The following is a 13,846-nucleotide window of genomic DNA, read 5'->3' as shown; positions in this document are numbered from 1 at the left end:
ATCAATTTGGATATTCTAAAGAATGTGTCTTCACTACTTTACTTCAAGAAAGGCATATTTCCCATATTTAATTAATCAAGTTGAGCTCCATTTCAAGGAGCTGAATTGTATCATCATGAGGCTTTAATAAATTATCAATCTTTCAATGGTTAAAAGCAACATTTCCCAGGCTTACTATAACAGAGTTGGACTCATTCATTCAGAGCCCTGTTCTCTGGGATTGAGATATGCTTGCCTCCAGGCAAGTGGAATGAATTACTTAAGACATTTCTTACTGAGGAAAGTACACTGTAGAATAAGAAATATCTTTCTAAGATCCTACATAATGTTTTTGCTCCCTCTAGACTTCCAATAATCACTACTACAAATTGTCATATAGGAATAAATATGGGAGTTCACTCAGGTGAGAGAAAATATGCACTAAAGCAATTGCTTTAGATACTGAGAGAAAAGTCATGTCACAGATGAAGTTGAATACCCTCTGAGAGAATTAAGACTGGTTAAAGCATTTTTTTTTAAATTTTATATTTTTCTTTATTGAAATAAGAGAAATAACACTGGAATTGGACATGAAACAAAGATCCCACTTGATAATTCGTAAGTACTGTTATTGTATGGCTAAAATTCTTCTCAAATTCTCATTTCTTTGTATATGTGCATATTGTATTTTTGGATAATATTTTCACAATTAATATTTTTTCTGTGTACAGTTGGCTACATAAAAAACATTCTTGAGAAATTACTTTAACTGTCACTAGAATATTCTATAGTTTATCCTTTTCCATCCATAAACACACATATGCGATCAATTTGGATATTCTAAAGAATGTGTCTTCACTACTTTACTTCAAGAAAGGCATATTTCACATATTTAACTAATCAAATTGAGCTCCATTTCAAGGAGCTGAATTGTATCATCATGAGGCTTTAATAAATTATCAATCTTTCAATGGTTAAAAGCAACATTTCCCAGGCTTACTATAACAGAGTTGGACTCATTCATTCAGAGCCCTGTTCTCTGGGATTGAGATATGCTTGCCTCCAGGCAAGTGGAATGAATTACTTAAGACATTTCTTACTGAGGAAAGTACACTGTAGAATAAGAAATATCTTTCTAAGATCCTACATAATGTTTTTGCTCCCTCTAGACTTCCAATAATCACTACTACAAATTGTCATATAGGAATAAATATGGGAGTTCACTCAGGTGAGAGAAAATATGCACTAAAGCAATTGCTTTAGATACTGAGAGAAAAGTCGTGTCACAGATGAAGTTGAATACCCTCTGAGAGAATTAAGACTGGTTAAAGCATTTTTTTTTAAATTTTATATTTTTCTTTATTGAAATAAGAGAAATAACACTGGAATTGGAGTGACTGCAGGTCATCCCCCAAATTTGCAGAGATGTCATAATGATTCACATAATTTGGGAGTTTTAATCTTCCTGATAGTATTGAAACTACTGAGAATAGAGAGTCACAGTCAACTGCAGTATCCTCCAATTGGAATATCTAACTCTCCAAAAGGTTAACTTTTACAGAGATTGTTTGGACTGGATAATTTAATATTTGTATTTCTGAATAGTCAAGGGAAAACTTGAAAATGTATAACATAAAGTAACTTTTCATTTTATTTAGGTGCAAATATGAATTATGTATACAGAGAAGACAGCAAGAGCCTAGCACCCCCAAATTAATGTGGCTTTGTTATCCTCTGTTACCGTTAATGAGGGTCCGAATGGATACCTTAAATTTATTGTTTACTAAACTTAAATTTTTCTTATTTCATTTAATGAGAGAAAATATGTTTGATTTTTTGAGAATTGTTGAGATATATTCATCTCAAACTGAAGTGCCTACTATATAATGGTATTTATAAAATCAGTATCAAATATTATAGACAGAACATTTAACTTGATATCAGAGGACAATGATTCCACTTGGCTCCAGAACTTTCCAAATGTATTCCATGGAAGAATTAGTTCTAGTGTTCTACAGTACTGTAGGGACAACACAGTTATAGTTCACTATTCTCTGCAAGCTAATTTCCACACAGAAGCTACAGGGATCTTTCACACACATTTGTCTGATGATATCCAATCACTCCACACACACAGGCACAGGCACACACACACACACACACTTAGAAGTCTTTAGTAGTCTCTGGCTCTTGGTAGAATAAAATTCGAAATCATCGACATAGTCTATAAAGCCATGAATTATCTAGGCCTTCTCTCCCTGGCAATTCTCTTTGCTTCTGTTTTGTTTTGTTTAAAATAAACTTTTTATGTTAGAATAGTTTTATATTAACAGAAAAGTCAAAATAATGCATAAACTTCCCATATACCCCAATGTCCAATTTCCTCTATTGTTAACATCTTACATTAGTATGGTACATTTGGCATAACTAATAAATCAGTATTGGTATGCCTTTGACATACTTAATTCAGATTGTCTCGGTATTTCCCTAATGTCATTTTTCTGTTACAAGAACCCATACAGGACACCATATAACATTTAGTCGTCATGTCTCTTTAGATGCTACTTGGTTGTAAATTTCTCAGACTCCCTTTTTCTGATGACCTTAACAGTTCTGAGGAGTCCTGCTTGGGTACTTTGTAAGGCGTCCCTCAATTGAGATTTGTCTGATTTTTTTTTTCATAATTACATTGGGATCATGTATTTTTGGGTGAAGACCAAAGATAAAATGTAACTTTTTTGCCATCATATCAAGTGTATAGCCAGCCAGCATGGCTTATCCCTGTTGCTGTTACAACAAAGATACTTGTACTGACACTTGACTGACAGTGTTTGTCAAGTTTCTCCATACTTAAGCAACCCTCCCCCTTTCCACACTTTTCTCTTGGCAAAAACTTATTATAAGCAGCCCACGCTGGAGGAGTGGAGAGTTATAATTCTCCTCCTTCAGGGCAAGTAACCACATAAATTACTTGAAAGTATCCTGCACAAGAGATTTTTATCTTCTGCCATATTTATTTATTTATGCAACCATTTGTTTCTATCTGTATAGATTCATAAATACTTATACTTTGGGTTAAATTTTAATGATATTTTAGTTATTTTTTTATTGATTGTGCATATTCATGGGGTACAAAGCTGACTGTCACTACCTGTGCCCATGATGTGATGACTAGATCAATACTATGAGCATGTCCATTACCACAACTTGTAATTATTCCTCATGCCCCTGACCCAACCTCTCCCTGCCCTGCCCTCCCACAGCCATAGGTATGTTCTCACCCTCTGCAAGTCTGATGCACCGCATAGGTATGTTCTCTCCCTCTGCAAGTCTGATGCACCACCGTAGACTTGTTTTCCTTCCTTCTTTCTCTCTTATCTCCCACTTGTGGGTGAAGACATGGTACCCATAGGTATGTTCTCACCCTCTGCAAGTCTGATGCACCACTGTAGACTTGTTTTCCTTCCTTCTTTCTCTCTTATCTCCCACTTGTGGGTGAAGACATGGTACTTTTCCCTCTGTCCCTGGCTTACTTTATTAAACAAAATTTTCTCCAAGCTCATCCACGTTGCTGTGAATGACAGAATTTCATTCTTTCTAATGACTGAATAGTATTCTATAGTGTATATATACCACATTTTCCTTATCCAGTCATCTGTCAATGGACATTTCGTTTGGTTCCATATCCTGGCTATTGCAAATAGAGCAGCAATGAACATGGGGTGCATGTATCCCCTCGATATGATTTCCATTCCTTTGGATCGGGTGGTAAATCTAGCTGTAGTTGCTTGAGAAACCTCCGTACTGTTTTGCATAGTGGCTGTACTAATTTATAGTCCTACCAGCAGGGGAGGAGGGTTCTCCTTTCTCCACATCCTTGCCAGCATTTGTTATTCTCAATCTTTTAGATAATGGCCAGTCTAAATGAGGAGAGGTGATATCTCAATGTGATTTTAATTTGCATTTCCCAGATGATTAGTGATATAGAACTTTTTTTAAGTACCTGTTGGCCATTTATGTGTCTCCCTTTGAAAGATGTCTATTCAGCTCCTTTGCCTATTTTAAAATATTTTTTTAACTGTATAGTTGTTTGAGTTCCTTGTATATTCTGGATGTTAATCCCTTGTCACATGTATACTTTTCAAATATTTTCTCCAATTCTGTATGCTGTCATTTCAGTCTGTTGATTGCTTCCTTTGCTATGCAGAAGATTTTTAGTTTGATATAATCCCATTTATTTTTTCTTTTGTTGCTTGTGCTTTTGGGATCTTATTTATAAAGTCTTTGCCCAATCCTACTTTCTGTAGTGTTTCCCCTGTGCTTACCATTAATATTTTTATAGTTTCAGGTCTTGTACTTAAGTCTATAATCCATTTTTAGTTAATTTTTGTATTTGGCAGGAGATGTAAGTCTAGTTTCATTCTTCTGCATTGGATGTCCAATTTTCCCAGCATCATATATTGAAGAGGCATCTTTTCCCTAATATATATTCTTCTTGCCTTTGTCAAAAATCAGTTGGCTGTAAGTCTGTTGGTTGATTTCTGGGTTCTCTATTCTATTCCATTGTTCCAAGTGTCTATTTTTATGCCAGAACCATCCTGTTTTGGTTACTATAGCTTTGTAATACAGTTTGAAATCAGGTAGTGTTATGCCTCTGGCTTTTTTTTTTTTTTTTTTTTTTTTTTCAAGATTGCTTTGGCTACTTGGGGTCTATTGTTGTTCCACACAAATTTTTGAATTGCTTTTTATATTTCTGTGAAGTATGTCATAGGTAGTTTGATGGGGATTGCATTGAATTTGCATTTTGCTTTGGTTAATATGTTCATTTTGATGATACTGATTCTTCCAATCCATGAGCATGGGATGTCTTTCCATTTGTTTGTCTTCTTAAATTTCATTAATTAGTGTTTTATATATAGTTTCATTGTAGAGATCTTTCACCTCTATTTCTGTGAGGAATGTCATTGGCATTTTTGATAGGTGTTGTATTGAATCTGTAGATCACCTTAGGTAGTATGGACATTTACATAGTGTTGATTCTTCCAATCCAAGAGTGTGGAATGTCTTTCCACCTTTTTGTGTCTTCTTTAATTCCTTTCAGCAGTGACTTGTAGTTCTCACTGTAGAGATCTTTTACCTCCTTGGCTAAATAGATTCCTAGGTATTTTATTTTATTTGGTGACTGTTGTAAATTGGCTTACTTTTTAAATTTCTCTTTCTGTTAGTTTGTTATTGGAAAATATAAATGCAACTGATTTGGGGGAGTTGATTTTATATCCTGCAACATTACTGGAAATTATTAATCAACTCTATGAGCTTTTTGGTAGACTCTTTAGATGTTTTAAATATATAGAATCATGTCATCTACAAACAGGGATAGTTTGACTTCGTATTTTCCTATCTGGATGCCCTTTATTTCTTACTCTTGCCTGATTGCTGTGGCTTGTACTTTCAGTACTATGCTAAAAGGAGTGGTGAGAGTGGGCATCCTTGTCTTTTTCTTGCTCTTAAGGGAAAAGCCTTCAGTTTTTCCCCATTCTGGATGGTATTTGCAGTGGGCTTGTCATAAATGGATTTTATTGTGTTGAGATACTTTCCTTCTATACCTAATTTGCTGACAGTCTTTATCATGAAGGGATGTTGAATTTTGCCAAATGTTTTTTCTGCATCTATTGAGATAATCGAGGCTTTTTTCCTTGATTTCGTTTATGTGGTATATCACATTTATAGGAGGCCCACTGTGTATTTACTTTCTTGATCAAAATGTTCCAACTTCGGCCATTGGGAGCTCTTTCAGTTGACTCCTGTATTTCTTTGACATACTTACAACCAATTTTATTTTTTTTTTCTGCACTTTCTTTTTTTTTTTCCTTTTTTTGTCTCTTTTTTACTGACCGGTAACGGGATCGCAACCCTCGGTGTCATGCCCGTACTGGGGACAGGCAACGGGATCGCAACCCTCGGTGTCATGCCCGTACTGGGGACAGGCAACGGGATCGCAACCCTCGGTGTCGCGCCCGCACTGCGCTCAGACAGTGAGCGGGAACCGGTCTCCACATGGGATCTGAACCCTCGGCAGGAGCGCCGCCATGCTCCCAAGCGGCACACTCTCCACTGCGCCACCGGGCCGGCCATTTTCTGCACTTTCTTACTTCTGGTACTACATGATGTTTCGGTCTTATCTTGTGTATTTCCTGCCTAGTCCCATAATCTGTCATTTCTCTGGGTGTTGAGGTGTGCTCGTTGCCACTGAGGTGAAATTGCCTCTAGACCCACTCAACTGACAAAGCAAGGAATATATGTTACATTAATCTGTGTACATACATGCTGTGACCTTTCTGTGGAAACAAACATGCCTCCCATCTATAATCTGGTTTGGATGCTGAGAACGATGACACCATACCTACGTTGAAAGAATACAAAAAAAGCTCACTATTTCACACAATGAGGCTTTATGGGGAGTACAGGTGGCTTCCAAGCAGGTACAAAAATGACTTGAGATATAAGGAAAAGGAGACTTCCTTTGGTTTTATGTTGGTTAGGGTCAGGAACAAGAGGAAAGGTCCTGCACGTGGTTTGAATTTCTCACCGTTACCTGAGGAGGAGCACCTGGGCTTTCTTGTTAGCTTGGCCAGAGGGAGTAGAGATGAAGATGAAGGGGGTGAAGTTTAAAAGCTGTCACAGGTAAACATCAAAAAATGGAGTCTGACTCTTCATTACCATACACATACAATAAATATTTTTATATGTAACCATCTGTATCTACATTAAGATAACATGAGTTCATCCTGATGGTCATGAATCTAATTCACTGCCGCACACATCATGCCAGCCTCTACCCTTCTTACCTGTAACTTTCCACCTCAACAGTGAGAATCCTGACCCCCATAAAATGCCATACATTTCAGTTATTTATTTACAGTATGCTTGTATAGTGGTTTCAGAATTATTCACAAGTGAAACCATAAGAAAAAACTGTATCGAATAAAATACAGAGCTTATGTGCAGTTTCTTTTTGTCTTTGGTTTTATAAACTTTACTCATTCCCAAAGTTACTTAGGTTAAAACCTTATTCCCACGCCCCCTTTAATGAGATGTTTCATACATTGTAATACATTTAGATCCTTTTATTACATTATTCATTTCATTCTGGCATTTATCTCCCCACTATATGTATATGTTTATATAATCTGAAGGTACTTCAAAAAGTTCATGAAAAATGGAATTAAATGATAATACAAATCCTTTCATCAACTTTCTGAAGACCCCTCATTTATATATTTATATACACTTAATTTGCACACCTTGAGGTTTATCCTTAGCTCTGTGAATTTCTATGAATTTTAAAATGTGATTAATGTCTTAAATTTGTTGTTACACTATCATGCAAAATAGTTTCCCTCCCTAAAAAGATTCACTGTGCTTCACCAATTTATTCCTCCCCTCATCTGCAATTCTCTTTGTCTGTATAGTTTTGCCTTTTTCAAAATGTCATATAATTGTGACAGTACAACATGTGGACCTTTCAAACTTTCTTCTTTCCCTTATCAATATTCATTTAAGATTTATTAGTGTCTTTTTGTGGCTTAATAAATTATTTCTTTCTATCACTGAATAATGTTCCATTGTATGGATGTACCGCAGTTCGCCCATCTATTCAATTATTGAAGTGCATCTTGGTTACTTCCAGTTTGTAGTGATTATGAATAAAGCTGGGAACTAAGCATTTCCTAGCAGGTATCATGGTTTCTGATTTTCCTTTCTAACAATAACAACAGAAAAGGAATTCTAGTAAGACTTGTCCTTTAATTGGTGTATTTAGGTCATTCACATTTAAATAGATTTACTATTAACATATTTAGATTAATATCAACCATGTTTGTAACAGCTTTCTATTTGTTAACAGAAGATTCTTTTTCTGCCTTCTAGGGTTTGAGTGTTTTATATGATTCCATTTTATGTCCTCTCCTAGAGTATTGATTATATTTCTTTCTAAAAGAAAAATTGGTGGCTGCCTAGAGTTTACATACACACTTTAAGATAATCTAATTCTATTTTTAAAAAATACTATTTCATTTCATATGCAGTGCAGGTACCTTATAACACGGTATTCCTAATCCTCACCCCCTCATCACATGTGAAATTGTTATTCCTTTCACTTATCCATATGTTAATATTGTGCCTGAGCTTCCTCTTGCTTCCAGACTTATTGCTTGTTTATTCTTCAAATATCCTAAGCTTCTTTATGATGCAGATTCTTCCACTTGATGAATTATTTCTACTCATACACCCTTCTGCTGCTTCTCTGTTAGGTAGTCATCCTTCAGCCTTTAGCTTACACGTCACTCCCTTAAATATCAGGAGTCTTCCCTGATCCTCCAAACTGTTACACACACTCAAATAACTTTCTCACTCCTACTTTTATGATACTTATTAAAACCATAACCAATTAAGTATTTATTTAAGGTCTATATCCGCCACTAAGATTTAGCATCCAAAGAGCAATTGTTATTTTTCTCCTGTTACTTTTGCATCCCACCATTTGGGCTAGAGTTTATCTGAGGGAATACCAGCAAAGTTTGCAAACAGTTTTCTGGGTTTTTTCTTTTTTTTTAGTGTTTTCCCACTATTTGCAGTTTCAGGGGTTTCTTTCCTCAGGGTGGGGTGAGGGGAGGTGCCCATGTGTACCATGGCCCTGGGAGCATTTATCCAAAGAAAAGAAAACGTTTTCAATAAAGCCCAAGCGTAGAGTAAATAAAAGACATTAACCGAGGCATCAGCTAGTTCAAATCTGTTTATACTGTTTCCTGAGTGACCTAAGCTTTTCTGAGTTGTTCTCACCTGCAAAGTATGGGTCCAGGAATCTGTATGTAAGATCCTTTCTCGCAGTGATTTTAAAGTATGGAACAAAAGAATAGTGGTAGGATGACAGAATATCCGATAGTTAAACATGTTATAATGAGGTGGCACTGATTTTTCAGTTTTTCGTTTTTCAGAGTTGTGATTTATGAGACTACAGAACCAAAATTCCATATAGCACAAATTAACCTCTAAATGAGAAATCTTAACAAGCATGCCTTATCTTGGGACAAAATCTAATTATCAGCTATTTGTTGTTTGATGGGAGAAAAAATGTCTGAGCTTCACTGGGGAGAAATAGATAAATCTGCTGCTGCTGTGAAGCATGTCTTCTCTTGAAAAGAGAGTTCATGGAAGTAATATGCTTTGGTATTCCTTAACAAACAAATAAGCAAACAAACACAAGATTTGGATGGAGAAATTCAGTAGCATTGCTTGAAATGATGTATCTAAATGTCAAAATTTAAGTGGAATATAAAACGAATTGAGTGTTGTTTTTGCAAATATGGAAACATAGAGCAAGGTGATTTACATACAGGATTTTAGTGAATTCTCACATCTTTACGTAACAGGTATTGTCATCTTGATTTTATAGACTCAAATACCAAGTTTGAGGATTTTTATGAGCAGGCAACCTAACTTCTCTGGCAGAAATGAGATGAAATCCAAGTTTGTCAATTTTTGAAATCCTTCCTTAAATTAGCTTGATTTAGCCATTCTACAGTGTACACATATTTCAAAACATCATGTTGTACAGGATAAATATACACAATTTTTATTTGTCAACTAAAAATAATTAATTAAAAAACAAACAAAACTCTTCTTTGGAACTGTGGGCAAGGAAAATATGGACGTTTGTAAGAATAAATTAAAATCTCACTTTAAATATCATTGAGACCAATTTTGATTTGGGGATCAAATGTAACTTCTATTAAATAAATTGCATGTCCTAAAGAACACATACATTATGCCAGCCTTTTCCAGCTGTCAAGGTATGGTAAGGATGGCGGGAAGTGAAAGCAGGAAATACAATTGAGGGATGAAGTTAACAATTAAGATTTTTTTTTAGACTCTAAGTGTAAACTCTATGCCTGGAAGAAGACATTGGCATGCTAGTGTTACTGGGAGCAGGACCAGGTTCTTGGTCTATCCATGAAAATAACAATCTTTCCACGGGACCAGCGAATGGAAAGGAAGAAAGAGACAGAGAAAAGGAACATAATACTGCTTATTACCAAGTGAAGGTATGTGCCGAGAAAGTATGCAGGCATCTCTGCCAGACACACATGTGCATGTTGCACCCCACCTCCATCCAAGGTCCAATCCCTAATGTCAGCCATCTGCCCCTTTTTTCCCTCCTTGTGCACAGGTTTGATGGTGTAGCATGCTGGCTGGTTGGGTGGTTAACCTGTTGCCAGTGCATTAGGAGTCCATTAACTGCCAGGTAAAGAAGCAGGGCAATGCTGATCAGGTCTGAATACTTATGAGCAGCGTCCCTAAGGCATGTTCCTGATTTATCTCTGCCTCACTAGCACATGAAAAGTCAAGGCAATTGATGGAAAGCCTATTTCTTAGACAATGCGAATCTCTCAAAATTAACCAGACAATTAGGTCTGTTTATTTTAGCAATGAGATCCATACACAATATGGATTCATATCTCAGACCTCTGATAAGTTGAACTAAAGTGACATAGCAAATCACTAGATGAGGGCACTCCAATGACAACTTTATAAATTGACCTGGAATTTGATTGCTAGTAGGCACAATTTTTGTAATACTCCCCAAACACAACTTTTGTTTCATGTGTGCTTTTTATACAATAAGTGATGTAAGTTATATAATCACCTTTAACATTATTGCCAATACAATATAACGATTTAAAAATAATGTTAATTTAATTTAGCTTAAACTGAATGCCATATGTCTTTGATTAAAAATACTTAAACCAGACTGTTAAACAATAGTGTATAAAAATGTGCTTGACATTTACTTTAGAATTATGAGGAGGCACACAGTTTTGTTTTGTTTACTGGCATTTCAATCTGTGTACATACACACACATTTAAGGACTGTAAAGGAGAAACCACAAATTAGTGATAGGCACCTAGGACATGAATTATTTTCATTGTAAGCTATAACAGTAACAGCAAGTTTTATGATACATTTTAGTAGCTAATATGAATGTTTAAGAGTTGAAAATTTATGTGTTATGAAGCACTCTCAACTCGATTGTGAAACAATAGATTCTAACAGCTTTGAAGAAGCTATTAGAGTGGATTGTGTCAAAAATATGCATTCTAAAAAGTCCCTAAACATGTATTTATATAATTACAGCTATTATGGTTTATTATATCAATTACCCTCATACTAAAAAAGAAGGAATCAACAGCTTAAAAACCCCTCATTAGAGGGGTTGGCAGTTATACATTCTTGTGTCTTAGAGGTGGTTAAGACAAACAATTTAGATATTCTTGTGAAGTTCTCTGTAATATCTTCAACACAACTTCTCTTTGGGAATAAAAATACAGTTTATACTTGCAATGATGATCAAATAAGAATTACAGGATTGTCACCGAAGGAAAATCATGTTCCATAAATTGTCAAGCTGTTTTGGAATTAAAAAAATGAAAGTAGGTAAGAAATCTGAGCTTCTGTAGGCACTACCAGTGAATGGTTTCCTGAATTCATCTAATTGACACACACACACACACACACACACACACACACACACACACAGAAAAAGAGAGAGACACTGATAGATAGCCTTTGCCCTCAGGTTATTATTGTTGTTATTGTTGTAGTCACTGTTTTATGTACTTATTCTAGACTGGGGGAAAATAAAATCAATATAGGAAATGCTAATTGACAATACAGAACAAAAGCCCAAGTAATGTAATGCAATCTTAATTATCAAATGAGTGGTAAGTTCTAAATACTACCATTTCAGAGAATGTGTAAACGAATTTCTAAGAGTTAGAATGATTTGGGCAGTTTTCATTCAATGTCAGTTTCCAGAGGATTTCAATGAAAAGAGAGTTTTCATTTGCAGAGGCAGAGGACAAAGATAGCACTAGGTCAGGAGACAATTTATGAACTAGCAGGCTGAATTATTATAATAAATCCCACTTGGCTAAAGATGATAATGATGTGATAAATACTGTTTATTTTCCTATTCTTCCCAATAGAGAGAACTTAGAAACAACTTAGAGGGTTTTTCAACAAACACATTAGAAATTTATTATTTTCCTTCAAGTCAAGGATGACTGATATGCACAAGGGGATTTTAATACTATATCTGATTTTGAAAGTGTAGAAACAACCAATATAATCTAGAAAATTTAAATTATCCCATAAAATATTCTGAGGCATTTTTATCTCTTGGTAGATTATCAGCCACTGAGGTTTTCCCTGATGTAATATGAAAATGTTATAGTATATAGTTCTAGTGAAGAATTGATTTTTTAAAACGTTCTATGCCAATAACATAATTGTGACTATTTTCCTCACAACAATTTTTCTTGGCTTTTATTCATTTTCTTATCTACCCTACTAACTACTGCACTATTCAACATATATCATTAGCAAATTAACAGGAAAATTAAAATTATGTAGAAATGTTGACCTTTTAATCCTGAGGAAGGAAGAATTTAATATGGGAAATATGTCACCTACCACTGCTCAATTAATTGAGTAAAGAAAAAATATACATAATGTATATGACATGAGTATAAGTTTAGCTGAAGATATGCCCTGATAAATAAAATCCCTGTAGGATTTGCTTTGACAACAGTTTTCACATGTTTATATTTTTGAATTGAATAAAATGATAACCATAATACATACAAGTAAGTGTTTGTTGAGTACTGATTATGTTCTAGTCATTGTGTAAATGCTTTATGTGAAATAACCATTTTGCTACCAAAATAATCCCAGGAAGAAGGCAGAGAAGCTCATAGAGATTAAGCAATAAACCTTCAATTTTGTTATCCTGCTTATGTATGTTGATTCACTCTGCCCAGAATGTTTCTCAGTCTCATTTCTGTTCCATATCTGCTTATAAAGGTCTTATGTATAATTCAAGGTAAGTTCAAACTACATTTTCTCTAATAATTCTTTCTAGGTCCCTTTCCTCATAAGAATATCTGCCATTCCAAACTTCCATAGTATAAATACACACCTTTATTGAGCACTTATTACACTCTACCCTTATTATAATGAGATGCATACAAGTATTTATTTACCCTAATTATATTACAAATACTGAGAGGTCAGAAATTGATTCTCTTACATTAGTATATTTCAAAGACTTTATTAAAATGAGCATTTGCTGAATTTATGTTGTACTCCTCTCTACATGAATATGGTATACTTATTTTAAAATTTAATAAAATTTAAATTGTACCTTCATGATAACATGTAAAGCAATAAAAATCCATGCACTATAGCTCTCCCTCCCCCTCCAGCTGGCCGACCATGCCCACAGGTGTGTCGAGGTTCACATACCTGAAAATGTTCATGGCCAGCCTCCTGGCCTAGTGCATGGGGGCCAAAGTCGTGCACAGGTACTACCAGCCCCACCTGACAATACCTGAAATTCCACCAAAGCCTGGAGAAATCAGAACAGAGCTTTTGGGACTGAAAGAGAGACAACATGAACCTCAAATTTCTCAGCGGCAGAAACTTCATAATACAGCTATGCCAAGAATTCTGTGAATAATACTATGTCTTAAATATGTACTTTTAAATTTATTGAGGAGGTGCTCATTAGATATCAACTGATACATTGAATTTAATTATGGTTTGACCAACATTTCTTGAAAACTGCCAAAATGCATATCAACAGCTCTTGAATGTGGTTGGAAAGAGATTTAGTCTTGACTATTATGTGAGATAAGAGTATTTGCACTGTCCTCTGCCATTACGATTCTGGTTTACTTCTACGAATACACTTGACTATAATAGCAAATGGGAATTATAAGTTAAGTATAATAAACGTGGTATTGACAA

General features: G+C 35.1%; 1 pseudogene; it reads left to right on the top strand.

The window, feature by feature from the left end:
- The first annotated feature begins 13,312 nt into the window (after positions 1-13,312).
- LOC103598364 lies at positions 13,313-13,552 on the top strand (annotated as a pseudogene).
- Positions 13,553-13,846: the final 294 nt, after the last annotated feature.

Source organism: Galeopterus variegatus, unplaced genomic scaffold (genome assembly GCF_000696425.1).
Source record: "Galeopterus variegatus unplaced genomic scaffold, G_variegatus-3.0.2 Scaffold2587, whole genome shotgun sequence".
NCBI classification, from domain to species: Eukaryota; Metazoa; Chordata; class Mammalia; order Dermoptera; family Cynocephalidae; genus Galeopterus; species Galeopterus variegatus.
This window is presented reverse-complemented; position numbering and strand designations above follow the sequence as displayed.